This window comes from Rhinopithecus bieti, unplaced genomic scaffold (genome assembly GCF_001698545.2).
Source record: "Rhinopithecus bieti isolate Rb0 unplaced genomic scaffold, ASM169854v2 scaffold_10685, whole genome shotgun sequence".
In the NCBI taxonomy this organism is placed as follows: Eukaryota; Metazoa; Chordata; class Mammalia; order Primates; family Cercopithecidae; genus Rhinopithecus; species Rhinopithecus bieti.
Genome location: NW_016806950.1, coordinates 359,784 through 364,970, shown reverse-complemented (window position 1 = coordinate 364,970; position 5,187 = coordinate 359,784). Strand labels below are relative to the sequence as shown.

Genomic DNA, 5,187 nt, shown 5'->3' with positions numbered 1-5,187 from the left:
TTTTTTTGAGACAGAGTCTCAGTCTGTCACCCAGGCTGGAGTGCAGTGGTGCAATCTGGGCTCACTGCAACCTCCGCCTCCCGGGTTCAAGTGATTCTCCTGCCTCAGCCTACTGAGTAGCTGGGATTACAGGCGTGTGCCACCACACCCGGCTAATTTTTGTATTCTTTAGTAGAGACGGGATTTCACCATGTTGGTCATGCTGGTCTTGAACTCCTGACCTCGTGATCCGCCCGTCTCGGCCTCCCAAAGTGCTGGGATTACAGGCTTGAGCCACCGCGCCCGGCTGGAGAATATATGTTAAAGGATAAGAAAAAACAAGTCTGGGAAAATGATAAGGACAGTTCATGGAGAGCCTTAAATGGTTATGAATGAAATTTGCTTTAACAGATATAATGAAAATAACATTTTGAGAAGCCCAGAAACAGATGAATTATAATAAAATAAAACTGGAGAGTTAGGGCTGGGTGCGGTGGCTCACGCCCGTAATCCCAGCACTCTGGGAGGCAGAGGCGGACAGATCACGATGTCAGGAGATCGAGACCATCCTGGCTAACAAAGTGAAACCCCACCTCTACTAAAAATACAAAAAATTAGCCGGGCCTGGTGGCAGGTGCCTGTAGTCCCAGCTGCTCGCGAGGCTGAGGCAGGAGAATGGCGTGAACCCGGGAGGCGGAGCTTGCAGTGAGCTGAGATCGCGCCACTGCACTCCAGCCTGGGCGGCAGAGCGGGACTCCGTCTCTAAAAACAAATTAAAACAAAACAAAATAAAACTGGAGAGTTAGAACAACAGGGAATCTGCTGCAAGATTCTCAGGAGAGAAAAAAAATGCCTAGGTCCTAACTGTAGCTCTGCCAATTATTAGTGTATGACCTTAGGCAAGTTCTTGAATTTCTGTGTGCCTGTTTCCTCAAATGTGAAATGGGGATAAAGATGTCCGCCTCACAGAGTTGTTGAGAAGAATTAAATGACCTAATACATGAAAAGTGTTGGCTGGGCATGGTGGCTCACGCTTGTAATCCCAGCACTTTGGGAGGTCGAGGTGGACAGATCACTTGAGGATAGGAGTTCGAGACCAGCCTGGCCAACATGGTGAAACCCCGTCTCTACTAAAAATACAAAAAAAATTAGCCAGGCATGGTGGCGGGCACTTGTAATCCCAGCTACTTGGGTGGCTGAGGCAGGAGAATCGCTTGAACCCAGGAGGTGGAGGTTGCAGTGAGCCGAGCTCACGCCATTGCAATCCAGCCTGGGCAACAGGAGCGAAACTCCATCTCAAAAAAAAAAAAAAAAAAACCCAAAACAAAACAAAAAAACCCAAAGTATTTAGTAAGCATTCGATAAACATTCAATTACAGTTAATTAAATTATTATTATATGGGCTGGGCGCGGTGCTTCATGCCTGTAATCCCAGCCCTTTGGGAGGCCAAGGTCAGTCAGAAGTTTGAGACCAGCCTGGCCAACATGGTGAAACTCCGTCTCTACTAAAATATAAAATTAAAAAAAGAAAAGAAATAAAAGAAAAAAAGAAAAAAAGAAAAACAAAACAAAACAAAAGAAAGAAACAAACAAAACTAAAAGTACAAAAATTAGCCAAGCATGGTGGCAGGGGCCTGTAATCCCAGCTACTTAGGAGGCTGGGGCAGGAGAGTCTCTTGAACCCAGGAGGCAGAGGTTGCATGAGCCAAGATCATGCCATTGCAATCCAGCCTGGGCAACAAGAGTGAAACTCCATCTCAAAAAAAAAAAATAAAAATAAATAAATAAAAGGTGTTTAGTGCAATAACTCAATAAATATTCAATTACAGTTAATTAAATTATTATTATATGGGCTGGGCACGGTGGTTCATGTCTGTAATCCCAGCCCTTTGGGAGGCTTAGGTGGGCAGATCACCTGAGGTCAGGAGTTTGAGACCACCCTGGCTAACACGGTGAAATCCCATCTGTACTAAAAATACAAAAATTAGTTGGGCATGGTGGTGGGTGCCTGTAATCCTAGCTACTCAGAAGGCTGGGGCAGGAGAATTGCTTGAACCCATGAGATGGAGGTTGCAATGAGCTGAGATCATGCCACTGCACTCCAGCCTGGGTGACAGAAGAGACTCCACCTCAAAAAAAAAATATATATATATATGTATATGTTATTTAAATTATTATTTCTCTGACCAGTAAGTGGTCATAGAAGTACATATATATAACAAAAGGTCCCATCTCACACCTTAGTTTGAAAGGATTGCAGCTTTTCAGTCTGCCTTTCTGTAAAGTATGTAGGATTCAGAGGCTAAGAGGCCAGGCCCAGAGTCCAAAACTGTGCTGTCCAGTACAAGAGCTACTAACCACATGTGACTACGGATCACATGAAATGTGGATAGGCAGAATTTAGATGTGCTATAAATGTAAAGTACACGCTGGATTTCAAAGTTGGTGTGAACAAAATAAGTAAAATATCTCATTAATTTTTTTTTTTTTGAGACGGAGTTGTACTCTTTTTGCCCAGGTTGGAGTGCAGTGGCATGATCTTAGCTAATTGCAACCTCTGCCTCCTGCGTTCAAGTGATTCTCCTGCCTCAGCCTCCGGAGTAGCTGGCTAGGATTACAGGCATGCACCACCATGGCCAGCTACTTTTTGTATTTTTAGTAGAGACGGGATTTCACTACATTGGTCAGGCTGGTCTTGAACTCCTGACCTCAGGTGATTCACCTGCCTTGGCCTCCCAAAGTGCTGGGATTACAGGCGTGAGCCACCGTGCCTGACCTCATTAATATTTTTTATATTGATTACATGTTGAAATGATGATATTTTGGATATGTTGGGTTAAATAAGATGTGTTTCCATTCGTTTCCTTTTTTTTTGGTGATGCGGGTACTATAAGATTTAATACTACCTAGTGGTTCACAGTATGTTTCTGCTGGACAGTACTGGTCCATTACAGCATACTACATTCAGTTTTGGAAATTACAGGGTTCTGAGAAATTTCTGTAAAGAAATATGAGGATTATGAATAAATCTCCTTGCCTTTGACACTTTAAATAACATTTAAAAAAATGTTATTTCATTTTTTTTTTTTTTTGAGACGGGGCCTCACTCTGTCACCTGGAGGGCAGTGGCACCATTACAGCTCACTGCAGCCTCCACCTCCTGGGCTCAAGTGATCCTCCTGTCTCAGCCTCCTGAGTAGCTGGGATCATAGGCACATGTCACCACACCTAGGCCCACTTTTTTTTTTTGAGACGGAGTCTCCTTGTGTCGCTGAGGCTGGAGTGTAGTGATGTGATCTCGGCTCACTGCAACCTCTGCCTTCTGGGTTCAAGAGATTCTCCTGCCTCAGCCTCCCTAGTAGCTGGGACTACAGGCTCATGACACCATACCAGGCTAATTTTTGTATTTTTAGTAGAGATAGGGGTTCACGTGATTGGCCAGGCTGGTCTCGAACTCCTGACCTTGTGATCCGCCCACCTCGGCCTCCCAAAGTGCTGGGATTACAGGCGTGAGCCACCGCGCCCTGCCGAAACATCCCATTTTAAACATTAAATCATGGAAACAAAATCTAGTTTTGAAATCACTCCCTCGAAAGCCCAAATCTCATTGGTTGAAATAACCTAGGTTATTAAAGGTTTTATGACAAAACATTTTCAAATCATTCTTTGAATTTGCTACTTGACAGGAATTGAGGACAAAGAGCCTCAAGTCAGGGCTTTTCGCTGACCTGGAGGCAGAATCCAGTTTGGGGTTTTGCTTGTAACTGGTATTTTATGCATGCGACCCTGGCTGAACCGACCAACTGCGTAGGCTTCAACTTCCCGAGGCAGCCCAGGGGTCCCTTAAGCCTTTCCTTCCTCTGATCAAGCCCTTCCCGGCTCCTTCCAGTTGGAAGGACGCCCCCAGTCCTGAGCGGCGCAGACAGGTGCAGCGCCGGAGTGCTGGGATTACAGGCTTGAGCCACCGCGCCCGGCCATGCTTATATGTTATATAAGCCATATATCATATCATATAAGTTGGCTCCCTAACTTATATTCTGCAGAGCCCTGGTGGCTAACCCTTTGCAACAGGACACAGTCAAACAGGTCATCTCAGTTTGAAGATCATCAACAAAGGGGTCAAGTTTGGTCTTGTAGTTGTCACTCTCTTGGGATTGATAAACAGACCTGCAGCAGTAATTGTGAAAAGGGAAGAAGTACTGCAGAAAATAAGAAAAATAAAAAATAAAAAAAAAAGAGGAGGGCTAGAAAGGAAGTGAGAAAGGTGGAAATGTATGACTTTCTCAACTTCCTGATGGAAAGATACCAAGAGAAATAAAACTCTTTCTGACCAGATAGGACCTTCCTTTGGCCACATTTTTATGTGCATAATGTCATATTGCTATCCCCAAATAAATAAAACTATGTATCTATCCATCAGTCTATCCAATCTATATTATTATGACAAACTAAGTTATCAATCAGTATAGCATTTTAAAAACATTTTAAAGCATGTGAAATTAATCTACTTTCCTTTCATGAAGAACACAGGATGGGTAGGCAGCATTCCATCTACTCACATTTCCAACTGTCATTTCAACAGCCATTTTAAGTTACGGAAGAGACAAGGCTGGGACCTCATGGCACCACTTTCCATGGATTGCTCTCCGACTTTTTGTGTTCCTGGCCTTTGGAACCCCTTCATCATATTCCACAGGTAAGACACATATTAGTGGAATTTGAGTTATAATTTGTATGCTTGAAATTGACATTGAAGGCCATAATTTGTAAGTCAGAGAGGCTAAATAGTAACTGTAATGCTTTGTTTTGATCTATCTTGGTGGTTTTGTAATGGTTCTCTCAAACTCTCCACATCATTCTCTTTCTGTGTTCCATAGCTGGGGTTTCTCTCCTTCCTGCCTGAATGTTTTGGCTCCCTAGTCCAATTCCTTTACATTATCTTTGCTCTGAAATACTTCTTTCGATGACTTACATTTGCTCTCTCTCTATACTTCAACTTTTTTTTTTTGAGACAAGAGTCTCACTCTGTTGCCCAGGCTGGAGTCCAGTGGCCCGATCTCAGCTCACTGCAAGCTCCGCCTCCCGGGTTTACGCCATTCTCCTGCCTCAGCCTCCGTGCAGAGTAGCGGGAACTACAGGTGCCCACCACCACGCCTGGCTAGTTTTTTGTATTTTTTTTTTTTTTTTTTTTTTGAGACAGAGTCTCAG

General features: G+C 43.8%; 1 protein-coding gene across 1 annotated transcript in view; it reads left to right on the top strand.

Annotated features, from left to right (window-relative positions):
- Nucleotides 1-4,572: 4,572 nt before the first annotated feature.
- Nucleotides 4,573-5,187, top strand: part of NPEPPS (aminopeptidase puromycin sensitive) — a 101,080-nt gene continuing 100,465 nt past the window's right edge. Inside the window, exon 1 of the mRNA XM_017878983.1 lies at nt 4,573-4,675. The gene's annotated coding sequence lies outside the window, so the exon portion shown is untranslated. The remainder of the gene's footprint in view (nt 4,676-5,187) is intronic.